The 13,343-nt window shown below is 43.6% G+C and overlaps 1 protein-coding gene across 1 annotated transcript in view; it reads left to right on the top strand.

The window, feature by feature from the left end:
• The window catches only part of MPHOSPH8 (M-phase phosphoprotein 8), a gene marked incomplete at its 3' end in the record, with an annotated part of 1,147,086 nt that overhangs the window by 949,588 nt on the left and 184,155 nt on the right, over window positions 1–13,343 (top strand).

The following is a 13,343-nucleotide window of genomic DNA, read 5'->3' as shown; positions in this document are numbered from 1 at the left end:
TCTAAATACGCTTGAAATTATTTTTTATAAGACCAGTTGCTCCTTCTACTACTGCAACTGTCTGGCTATCTTTCTTCTACATGGCTGTAGTTTCTGCCTGCAGATCAAGGTATTTTATGACTGTCTCTCTATACAGCCAAGACACTGTAGTCACTGGGTGTGTGGCGCATTTCAGTTATTAATGCTACTTTTGTCTTCTTTTCCTTTGGACCACTATATTCAGTTTCTAGCATCTATCTTTTTGAACTGTTGTTATTGGATCATCCCATGTGATATAAAATTCATCATTTTGTATGATTCTTTGTAGCTAATGTTTTCCAGTGTTTTTCAGTCACTTCATGGAGTACTCTTAATATTTGCACAATCTCCAGTGTAACAGTCTTAAGCCACATTTATTATGCCGCATATCAGTATTACAGTCTCTCTGCCATTAGTGCTACCTTAACCGGCAGCAAGGCATGTGACTGTTTCCAATTCATTTTTACAAAACCTACATATGTCTGTTTCTCCCACGCGGTTCAGTGGACTTTGTAAACCAAGTGGCTGCATAGCCCACTATCTGCGGGCTGCTTCAATAATGGCGCTTTTCATTTCTTGATGTGAATTCACCTGTCCCAGCTTATTCCTGCATTCATTCTTGATCAACATGAGGGCTCTTCCAAGAAGTAAGTTCCTCATATCGGTAACTGTATTTTGTTTTTCCCACATTTCTTTGCCTTCTCTATCTTGGTCCTTTCACCTTCTATTCTGCCTTTTTTTTAGCGCATTCAGTTTGCTGCCTGGTTTTTATCAATTCTGTTTTAGATTTTCCTTTCCTGCTCGTGTCGATATGCACTCTGCTAAATTAAGCAGAGATGTCATCTTAGGATTTGTTCTCCCCATGTTTCACAAACTTTCACTACTTGGATCATGTAGGGTGCGTAGATAATATTGTGAGTCCCGCGATTGCAGATCTTATACATGTAATCAGTTTCAAGGAGGCATATCCTTCCTCTTTCTTGGAACGTGGGAATACTCATAATCTTGGTAGACACTGATTTTTATCATTCATTTAGAGTAAGCATGAAGCATCCTTGTTTTAATAGCCAGTCTATCCAAACACTTTTTGGGGCCAGTCATTCACTCCAAAACTACTAAGTTAGGACAGGAAGAGCAAATTGATTTTATAGCTTGGATCTTGTTCCTAGATGTCAATGCTGTTTTTAGGATTAATTTACGTCTTCTTAATTACTCCCTACTAAGGTTTATTTGCATTTGTTCATGTTTTATTGCAGATCAGCTTCCATCATTTCCCAAGTATTTATACACTCCACTTGCTCAAGTTCTTTTATATCACATTCTTGTCCCAAACTGATGTTTTTCCTGGTGCTGCAGTTTTCTTTTTAAACGTGACCAGTTGCTCCTTCTACTACTGCAACTGTCTGGCTATCTTTCTTCTACATGGCTGTAGTTTCTGCCTGCAGATCAAGGTATTTTATGACTGTCTCTCTCTCTGTATGCAAGACACTGTAGTCACTGGGTGTGGCGATTTCAGTTATTAATGCTACTTTTGTCTTCTTTTCTTGGACCACTATATTCAGTTTTCTAGCATCTATCTTTTGAACTGTTGTTATTGGATCATCCCATGTGATATAAAATTCATCATTTTGTATGATTCTTTGTGGCTAATGTTTCCAGTGTTTTTCAGTCACTTCGATACCATAATATTTGCACAATCTCCAGTGTAACAGTCTTGCCACATTATTATGCCTATCAGTATTACAGTCTCTCTGCCATTAGTGCGCCGCAACCAGCAGCAAGGTATGTGACTGTTTCCAATTCATTTTTACAAAACCTACATATGTCTGTTTCTCCCACGTGTTCAGTGGACTTTGTAAACCAGCGTGTACATAGCCCACTATCTTGGGCTGCCAATATTAACCTTTCATTTCTTGATGTGAATTCACCTGTCCTTAACCATTCCTGCATTCATTCTTGATCAACATGAGGCTCTTCCAGAAGTGTTCTATATTTGCAACTGTATTTGTTTTTTCCACATTTCTTGCCTTCTCATCTGGTCCTTCACCTTCTATTCTTTCCTTTTTTTTAGCACATTCAGTTGCTGCCTGGTTTTTATCCAATTCTGTTTTGATTTCCTTTCCTGCTCCGTGTCGATATGCCTCTGCTAAATTAAGCAGAGATGTCATCTTAGATTTATTCTCCTCATGTTTCAAAACTTTCACTACTTTTGGATCATGTGAGGTCACTAGATATGTGTGAGTCCCACGATTGCAGATCTATACATGTAATCAGTTTCAAGGAGGCATATCCTTCCTTTGGAACGAGGAATATATAATCTTGGTAGACACTGATTTTTATCATTCATTTGGTAAGCATGAAGCATCCTTGTTTTAATAGCCAGTCTATCCAAACACTTTTTGGGGCCAGTCATTCACTCCAAAACTATAAGTTAGGACAGGAAGAGCAAATTGATTTATAGCTTGGATCTTGTTCCTAGATGTCAATGCTGTTTTTAGGATTAATTTACGTCTTCTTAAGTACTCCCTACTGAGTTTTATTTGCATTTGTTCATGTTTTATTGCTGATCCTTCATCATTTCCCAAGTATTTATACACTCCCCCTTGCTCAAGTTCTTTTATATCACATTCTTGTCCCAAACTGATGTTTTCCTGGTGCTGCAGTTTTTCTTTTTTAAACGTTGCTTTTGCACATTTTTCCAAGACCAAATGTCATTCCAGTATCATCTGAAAAAGTTTTGACAAACTGCAGCTGTGCTTTCATTCTTCATCTGTTGAGCTATACAATTTTAAATCATCGACAAAGAGAAGATGAGAAGTCATTAGACTTTGTTGTTTTTTAGGAGCCAAATTGTAGCCATGGCCTAAGCTTGTTAAGTAAACAGCTTAATGAATTAATGGCTAGGCAAAATAGCAACGATGACTAGTTACCCTGTAATTATCCCACTTTGAATTGTTATCCCTGGGATAATAATCTGTCCGTTATCATGGCTTAATTGCAAAGTGGTATGCCACTGTCTCATGGTTACTCTAATGTAGTCAAGTCAGTGTAAGGTGTATCTTATACATTTTTAAGCACTCTTTTATCCATGATTGTGGGATACTATCAATTTTTTTTGTAGTCAGGCCATGCCAAACTTAGGTTCTTCCCCTTCTTACAGTTCTCCACTATAACTTTAACAGCAAATGATTCCTTGTTCCATATGACTTTCATTTATTGTCCTTTTATTCTCCTGCCATAATTGAGTTTTCTTCTAAATGACAATAATCTCTGTCTGCATCAATTCTCTTGTATAGTTTATACATCGTTGGAAGACAAGTTATTGGTCTATAATTTTTAGGGTAGCTGGCAGGTTCACTCTTAAGTAAGACCATTGTTTTTCCTGTTGTTAACCAGTGCAGTGTGTGTTCGGGGTGCGCATATAAATAGTTCTTACTCATGGCTAAATCCTCGTGCAAAGAAGTTAATACTTTTAAGCCAAAAGTTAGGTACTGCATCTGGGCCTAGGGTTTTCTAGTTAGAGGCTTTTCTCAACTTTGTTTCAATCTCTCCAGTTGTTATTTCATCCCATTTTATATCCTGTACCTTTAAACTTCTTATTCTTTCTTTTACTTATTCTGTCCACTTAGCATCTTTATGTTCCACAGGATCTTCATAGATACTTCTCCAAAATGTATCTACTTCCTCTTTTTTTTTGGAGGTCTTTCAATTCCTTTTACCTTATTTCCCATTTCTTTATAAAACTTTTTTGGGTCATCATTAAATTGCTTATTTTGTGCTTTTCCCTTATATTTATCTTCATATCTTCCAAGTCTTTCTGCCTGTTTTGAAATTTTTCGTTTGATATCTCCAGTAGTGCATAATAGATCCTGGTCTGTTCTAATACTGCGCATTGCTTTTATCACATCTGTCTTTGTTAGTATTTTTGTTGATCTATTCCCTCTTCTGTGATCTTCTAACAATGACGCTTCTAGTCAGCTGCTTTATAGTTTTCTCTATTTGATATTTCCATGATAGTATTCGCTTTCGCCCCCTCTTTTCCCTCGCTACCCTGTGTTCCTGTGGTAGAACTTTATCAGTTATTAATTTAGCAGCACATTAATATATTCTGTTTATTTCTGTTATATCGCATGGATCTCTATGGACGGTCCGAATTACTGTGTTCATTTGTTTTATCAAGCTTCTGACTTTTGGGGTTCTGCATTCCATTTCTCTCATTGATCTTGATATATCTGTCTTTGTCTACAAGCAACTCTTCTTTTAACTCATTTTCTTCCATACTGAGGGCACATCCCTTGTTCTCTTTTTCCTGCAGGCATTCTGTAGAAAGTTCTATAGCAACTTCCTGTGGCATATTCTCTTCATTTTCATCCTGTGTCATCTGTTCTGTCATATGAGAACTCACTGGCTATCACTCCTCAACATTGAATGCGTCAGTTTCCTGTTCTTTCTTTGCTGCCTAGCTTCAAATGAACATTTATACTGGTTTCCTGTGGAAGGCTCCAAAATATCGTGATATTGCACCTGACCAGTTGCTTCATGTTCCAATGGTTTCACCTTAATTTGGATATCTATTGCTCTATCCTGTTGTGGTGCTTTCTGTATTTGATTTACTACACTGAATCCTTCTCTTTGTAGCTGTTCCATAACCTCAATTTCTATTTCTCTGACTTCTGCATTACTAATCTGATTTTCTACTTTTCCTCTTAGTCTTCTTATTTTTTGTATTGTAAAGATTTTCTTTGTGAGTCACTGTTGCAGTCATCACACTTGGGGTTATCTGCCTACAGGTAGCCCTCCGTCAGCCCGAATACCAGAGACTTAGTATTTCTGCATCGGATGCTATCACTCCAGGACTGACGTCAGGTTGTCAGGGGTATAAAAACAGGCAGCTGACGCCATTATATCAGTCTTTCTTGCCAAGAAGCCCAAAGCAGAAGCAGTTCGCAAGTGCCGGTCGGCTGCTGAATTTTCATTTACGAATTGAATAATCCTGAAGTATTCTAAAGCTAAGTACCCTGTTGGGGATCCTTTTTTCTTGCTCTAACTAATGTCAGAAAAAGTTAACAATTGTCTTGCCTGTAGAAAGAAAATTCCTCAGAGAGATTTTCATTCTTACTGCGTTACCTGTTTAGGCCCAGACCACAACGTACCTCGCTGTCAGTTTTGTGCCTTAACACCCGAGCCATTCGTCATTGGGCTCTCTTTGTTGCTAAATTCTTTAGCGCTTGATCTCCGTATTCTGAAATGACTTCAGTAAGCCATCCATCTACTGATGTTCCGAAAAAAACGTAAGGATAAATTCGGAGACAGACCGCATAGGTCCAAAGCTGCCGACAGTGCTTCTGTTAAGCTAGTCGCCAGTCCGCCGGTACTCAGTGAGGCACTTTCACAGCCCCTGATACCAGCTTCAATAGATTTTCAGGCCTCTACCGAGACCCGTTCAGAGTCCGGTATGCCGTGAGACTCTTCTTTGATTATGGAACCTGCGGATGTCTGCACCTTGGATGTGTCTGGAGCAGCTGTGCTGGCACTGGCTTCTGAGGCAGTTCTTCACTCTACCGATGTTAGACTCAAACCGATGACTTATTTTTTAACAAAAACTACCGAGTTTCTTAGGCCCAAAGTACGCACTACGCCTAGAAAACCAACGACCAAAGCGCATGCACCTGCTCCCATGCCACAGAAACAAATGCTTAGAATGACAGAAGACCTTATTACACTGTTTAGGGGAAGTCAGCCTTCCCCTGCTAAAAGAAAAAGAGACCAGTCCCCTACAGTTTCTACAGACCAGGAGTCCGATGAGACTGAGATTTCTGATTATGAAGACATGCCCTTATCTCTTTGAGGTTTCAGATGCAGAGGAATCCATTCCCTTTACCTCCCCTCCAGAGGATTTTTCTTTTGGTGAAACCTTGCATACCTTAAGAGAGCATTTCCACTGAGAATGCCAAGACTATCCTCAGTCCAAAAAGAGACTCCGAGAATTCCTAGCGTTGCCTCAGAACAGGCCTTTAGCAATACCCCCTTTCCTGGATGTTTATGTTTTTATGGAATCCAGTTTTACTCCTGACACTTTACCTCCTGCCCCTAGGAAACCAGACAGGTACTTCAGAGTACCTGACACTCATAAATTTCTTTTCAAGAATCCTACTGCTGACCCAGAGATCATTTCCCAGGGGCCTAAAGGTATCACGACTACTACAGACAAGAATCCCACCCCTTTGGATATAGATTCCAGAGCTTTGGACATATGGGGTAAGAAGGTATATACCTCTGCAACTCTTGCTATTAAGGCATTGAACTGTCAGTTTCACATGCTGAAGTACCATTAGCATATTATGGAACTTATTAAACTAAAAGTGGCAACCTTTACAGACTGTGCAGAAAATGAAGAATTGCAGGAGCTTATGCACTCTGCAAGCCAAGTCAGTAAAGCATACTTTGCAGTGTGGCTTTGACGCTCTAGAAGTGTCTTGCCGGGCAGCAGTCACTGGATCTGTACTGAGAAGACATGCCTGGCTCAAGGAGTAGACCTTGCCAGACCATGTCAAATCAAATTTACTAGTCGCTCCTTTGAACAAGGACAGTTTGTTGGCAGCAAAGCAGAAGAGGATCTTAAAAAGATGGAAGAAAAAGCTAAGTCTAATGCAGACTGTTAAAGAATTCTTGCAAGTGCAACACCCTAGATTCAGTAGGCATTGCCCTTCCAAACACTGGTCCTTTCCAGCCCCCTTCAGGCCTTCTCAAACTAGACCCACGGGAAACAGACCACCCAGGCTACAGTCTCAAGGTATGCAGAGATCTAAGCAATGGAGTGCCCCCACCCCTAAAGCAGGGAGTGGTAAGCCACCTCCTTATGGAAAAAACTCACAATGACTTCTTTACTCCACTCCTCAGCCCTGCCCAATTGCTTGTGCCCCTAGGAGGAAAACTTGCTCTTCATGCAAAAAATTGGATGTCCATCACACAGGATTGGTCACTCCTCAACATTGTATCCCAGGGGTACAAATTTTATTTCCATTCACTGCCAACCCCAAGTGGGTTTCCAGACCTTCCTCCAAACCAGTGGGCAGAGGCTCAAAGCCAAGTAGCTTCCCTGCTCAATATCAGAGCTATTCAGCCGGTTCCAGTAGAACAGAGGGGTCAAGGATTCTACTCCAGACTCTTCCTGATACCCAGGAAAGAGGGCTCTTGGCACTCAATCCTGGATCTTTCAATTCTCAACACCTTCCTGGTGGTACCAAAATTCAAAATGCTTACCCTGCAACAGCTTCTTCCTATGCTAGCCAAGGATGTCTGGTTAGTCACCCTAGACTTAAAAGAAGCCTATCTGCACATCCCCATAAGGGAGTCATGCAGGAAGTATCTACGTTTCAGGGCAGGATCTTTGCATTATCAGTTCTCTGCACTTCCCTTTGGCTTATCTGCTGTGCCTAGAGTTTTTACAAAATGCCTGGCTCCAGCCATTGCATAATTTAGGCAGAGAAATATCCAAATTTTCCCGTATTTGGACGACTGCCTGATTCAGGTGGACAGTCAGGGATTGCTGTTGCAGCACCTCACCATTTGTGAAACGCCTTCTCACTTCCTTGGGGTACACCATCATTGAAAAGAAATCAAAACTGGTACCCAGTCAAAAGATTGTATTCCTGGGAGCAAGCTTGGACACAACATCCTAGATGGCATTCCTCACTTCAGAAAAACAAGTCTATCTGACAGCCTACTTCAAACAAATGGCCACCAGAACCCAGCTATCTGCAAGAAAAATACTGCAGGCCCTAGGTCTCATGTATAATGCTAATTCCATATGCAAGACTGCATATGAGGAAACTTCAATGGTACCTAAAAAGTCTTTGGTACCAACATTCGCAGGACCTGGAAATTGGAATTCCTGTCATACCCTGTCTAAGGACAGAGTTCCTTTGGTGGGCAAGAAGCATGCTACCACATCAAGGGACTGCCCTTTTCTAAACCTCACGACGCCCAGACCCTAACCACAGACCCATCAGACTATGCCTGGGGAGCACGCATGGACAGCAAATCCATTCAGAGCCACCGGAGCCCAAGTCAAATTCATCTGCACATCAACCAAAAAGCAATGCTAGCTGTGCAGAATGCCCTGACAGCTTTCAGATCCCCTACTCTTTCCAGGACAACTGGTAATAAAAACAGACAACATCACAGTTATGTAGTACATCAACAAGCAGGGGGGAACCCACTCTGCAGGTTAGCCATGACCCTGAGGCACACGGCCTTGGACATGCAAGTCCATCTGCAAGCTCATTTCCTACCAGGCAAACAAAACTTGCTGGCAGATGACTTGAGCAGAAATCTCCTAGACCCACACGAGTGGCAATTGGAGCCCAGCACCTTCAACGTTCTGATTCAGAAATGGGGGACCCCAGAGGTGGATCTCTTTGCCTTCCCCTACAACCACCAGCTCAGCAAATTCTGAACCAGGAATCCTCACAGCAGGGCCTGGAAAGTGGATGCCCTATCTTTTCAGTTGGTAAATCTCTCAGTCTATGCCTTTCCCCTTCTGCCCCTTCTCTCGAGTATTACTCAAGATAAGACGGGACAGACCAAGGACAATTCTGATTGCCCCGGACTGGCTACGCCAGCACTGGTACCCACTCCTGCGCAGCCTGGCACTGGTGCCACCCTGGCACCTACACCAGAACCCCAACCCTGCTCTCTCAGCAGGAGGGACAGATTTTGCATCCACAACTGCAAACCCAAAATCTTGCAGCCTGGCATATTCCTTGAATTCTCCCCAGCAACCCTAAGCAAGCAGGTGCGGGACGTCATTCTTGAAGCCAGAAGACCCAGTACAAGAAAATCCTATGCAGATAAGTGGAAAAGGTTCTGCTCCTGGATTCTGTCTAAAGGAGAGGACACAACTCTGCCCTCCCTGCCGTAATCCTGGATTACTTAGCAGATCTACTCCACAAAGGCCTGTTCTTCTCCTCCATTAAGATACATGCCTCTGCCATTTCGGCTCATTACAACACTGAGCCACCTCTCTTTTCGCACCCTCTTAAACAGTTCCTGAGAGGGGCAAACAACTTAAGGCCACCAAGGAGAGCACCCACCCCTTCTTGGGACCTTAACTTTGTACTGAAAAGCTCACGCTCCCCCCCCCCCACCCCACCCCACCCTTTGAAACTGCTGCATCAGCAGACTTAAAATTCCTTTCTTGGAAAACAGCCTTGCTTCTGGCCATTGCTTCAGCTAGAAATGTGTCTGGGCTACAAGCACGTATGGCTGTGGAACTCTTCATTTTTTCCATGCTGACAGGGTTTCCTTTGGGACTAACCCTTCCTTCATGCCTAAAGTGGTGTCCAGTGTGGTTCTCAACCAATCCATCCATTTGCCAACTTTCTTCCCTAATTCTCAAAATAAAGAGGAAAGGGTCTTGCGCTCCTTTGATGTGCACAGACAGCTCAGATTCTACCTTGATAGAACTAAGCCCTTTAGAAAATCTGACCAGTTACTAGTCAGCTTTGCAACAGGGGCAAAGGGCAAGGCCATTTCAAAACAAACAATTTCCAAATGGATAGCACACTGCATCCATTTCTGTTACAAGCACCATGGGAAACCAACCCCTCAGGGGGTCAGAACACATTCCACTAAGGCAACATCTACCTCTACAGCATTTCTCAGGGGACACCCTACCAGGGACATCCTGGAAGCTGCTACCTGGAGTTCAGTACACACCTTCACCAAGAATTGCCACCTGCCTTTCTTTTCCAGTTCCAGGGCAGGTTTTGCAACAGCAGTCCTGCAAGGCATACTAGCCAGCCCTAACTCTTCTTGACTGCCTCCACCCTTCTTCAGCTTTGAGAATCCACCCAAGTGTGATGACTGCAACATTGAAACACGAAGAACATAGTACAGTTGTTTACACTTACCGTAAATGTGTTCAAGTTTATTCACTGTTGCAGTCCTGGTTTCCCTCCCTCCAGCCCCCTGTTTTTTCTCTCTCTCTCTCCTTTCTATGGCTGTTACTCACCCCTTTCAGGGGTATTGGTATTTACTTTTTAGGGATGGTGTTTTCCCCACCATAACTTAGCTCCCTATTTGGGGGGCTGCTGACATTTGGGGCAAGAAAAACTGATGTAATGGCGTCGGCTGCCTGTTTTTATACCCCTGACGACCTGGCGTCAGTCCTGGAGCGACAGCATCTGACGCAGAAATACTAAGACTCTGGTATTCAGGTCGACTGAGGGCTGCCTGCAGGCAGATAACCCCTAAGTGTGATGACTGCAACAATGAATACACTCTAACATCTACATTTATGATAAGTGTACACAACTGTACTTTTTCCATATCTGGATTCCTTTCAATATATTTTTCTTCCACCATCTTTGGTGCTGCTCTTTTTTATTGGCTAGATGTCCTTCAAGGATGCATCTGCAGTCCTTACAAATGGGTTGCCCTGTCGTCAGGCAGCCCTTCGGTCGGCCGGATTCCAAAGTCTGGGTCTGGCCTCAGCTGGTGTCGCACTTCACCCGACATCATAGCTGCAGTTATTCGGGTATAAAGGCATCAGCCGACGCCATTTTCCTCAGTCTTTCTTGCCGCGTGGCGCCCGAAGCAGAAGCTGTTCGCAAGTGCCGGTCGGTCAGAACCAGAGAATACTTCTACTACTACCGAAGACTTCTAAAAAGCTAAGTACCCCGTTGGGGACTCTTTCTTGCCTCAGCCGATGTCAGAAAAAGTGAATAACTGTTTAACTTGTGGGAAACAAATACCTCATAAAGATTTCCACTCTTACTGCTTACCTTGTTTAGGCCCAGACCACGACGTAGCAGCTTGTCTAGCCTGTGCTTCTTTTAACCGGCGGACGCTTAGACGTCGGTCGGAATTTGCTGAGGAGGTTTTCGGCTCCGATTTTGCTTATATTATGCCGTCGGATCCTCCGACTATGCAAATATCTAAAAAACGCAAGGAAAAGGACCGACTCTCGCGGTCCGCGGTTTCGGCCGAAACCGCGGTTAAGCCAACCGCGAGTGTCTCGGTTTCGGCTGAAACCGAGCAAGCGGTTCTTCCTTCAGCCGAAAACTTACCTTCTACCAAGGCCTCTTCCAACCTGGTGGAATCGGCTCCTGAAATCCCACCTGCTGTTGCAGTTTCTCAGGAATTATCTGACACTATTCCCTTGGATATTTCAACCCCTGCACGTGGAGCTGCTAGGCCACCTGCAGCCATGTCCATTAAGGCCTTTGCCAGGGCTAAAGCAGCTAAAGCTACTAAATTTGTGCCTGCTAAGACCCCCTCTCACAGGCCTAGCTCTAGTTCACAAATGCTTAGTTTAGCAGAGGATCTCATTTCTTTAATCCGGGGATCCCAACCTCAACCAGACAGGGCCTCTCACCTACCTCCAGAGAAGAGGCCTAGAGCAGAGCCCCCTGAGCCAGTTTCTACAGATGATTCCTCTGATGATTCAGATAATACAGACCCTCCAGAGGCTCCTTTCTCCCCTTATGAAGACTCTGATGCTGAAGAGTCCATCCTTCTGCCTCTCCGCCTGAGGAATTTTCCTTTGGGGAAACCTTGCATGCTATGAGGGAACAATTTCAGTGGCAGGGCCAGGATTTTTCAGACTCCAGAAAAAGGCTTAGAACCTTTCTGCATTTACCACAACATAGGCCTTTAGCCATACCTCCAGTTCTTTCTGTTGTAGATGATGCATTTAATGATGCTTGTACTGCTCCTGATTCTCTACCTCCGGCCCCTGCTAAGCCCGATAGGTACTACAGGGTCCCGGACACGCATTACCATTTGTATAAGGCTCCTTTTGCAGATCCCGAGACTATCTCCCAGGGACCTAAGGCTGTAGCAGCTACCTCTGCCAAAAACCCCCTCCCCTCTGAAAGGGAATCCAGGTCCTTAGAGAGATGGGGTAAAAAAGTTTACACTTCTGCTACTCTTTCAGCTAGGGCCTTGAACTGTCAATTTCACATGATCCAGTATCAAGAATTTATGCTAGACCAGTTAACCAAAAAGCTGTCCTCAGATGAACCATTAGACAAAAAATCTGTTCAGGAAATGGTACATAACATTCAGCAAGTCAGTAACCATTCTTTAAAATGCGGCTATGATGCACTGGAGGCTTCCTTTAGATCAGCCATGACTGGCACAGTTATCAGAAGGCATGCATGGTTAAAAGAGCAGGCCTTACCAGACCATGTCAAATCAAAACTATTAGATGCTCCCATGGATAAGATCAATTTGTTTGGCTCTCCTGCACAACAGGTGCTGAAGAAGATGGAAGAGAAGGCAAAATCTGTCCAAACAGTGAAAGATTTCTTACAGGTCCAACCTCCAAGGTTTAGCAGGAATTGGCCCTCCAAAAATTGGTCCTTTCCAGACTCCTCCAGAACTCAGAGAGGCAGGAATAGGCGTTCAAGAGGCAGAAGCCAATCCAGGGGTGCCTACAGGGGACGCCAGTGGCAGGGTAACAACCAGCGAGGTACAGCCACAGACACAGCCACCACCACAACTACAGGACAATCACAGTGACTTGTCTCTGGCACCGCCTACCAGGGAACAACTAGAAGCACCCTTAGGCGGGAAGCTAGCCTTATTTTCAATAAACTGGCATTACATCACAAGAGACAAGTGGATTTTGCAGACAATAGACCAAGGTTACAGGTTTCACTTCCATACTCTACCAGGGAAGAGAGGAATGCCAAACCTACCTCCAAATCAAAAGGCAGAAGCTCTAAAACAAATATCTCAATTATTAAGGATGAGAGCTGTGGAAAAGGTACCATCTATGGAGCAAGGAAAGGGATTTTACTCCAGACTCTTCCTGGTACCAAGAAAAGAAAGCAAATGGAGACCTATTCTCGACCTGTCCGCTTTAAACACATTCCTCATTGTTCCAAAATTCAAAATGCTGACTCTACAGCAGCTTCTTCCCATGCTGGGCAAGGAGTCTTGGCTGGTAACTCTAGATCTCAAGGAGGCATACCTGCACGCCCCATACGACCAAATTGCAGAAGATACCTCAGATTTCTTGCAGGATCAGAGCATTATCAATTCTCAGCATTGCCCTTTGGCTTATCTACTGCCCAGAGTGTTCACGAAATGCCTGGCATCAGTAATTGCTCATTGCAGGCTTCAGGGAATCCAAATCTACCCTTACCTGGACGACTGCCTGATACAAGCGGACAACAAAAACAAGCTAGCAGAAGACTTGAAAAGGGTCATTTACCTACTACAAGCCCTGGGATATACAGTCAATATAAAAAAGTCAAGGCTGATACCATCCCAAAGAATAACCTTTTTGGGTGCAGAGCTGGACACATCGAAAC

This window comes from Protopterus annectens, chromosome 5.part1, assembly GCF_019279795.1.
Source record: "Protopterus annectens isolate FY-2018-M chromosome 5.part1, PAN1.0, whole genome shotgun sequence".
In the NCBI taxonomy this organism is placed as follows: domain Eukaryota; kingdom Metazoa; phylum Chordata; order Ceratodontiformes; family Protopteridae; genus Protopterus; species Protopterus annectens.
This window is presented reverse-complemented; position numbering and strand designations above follow the sequence as displayed.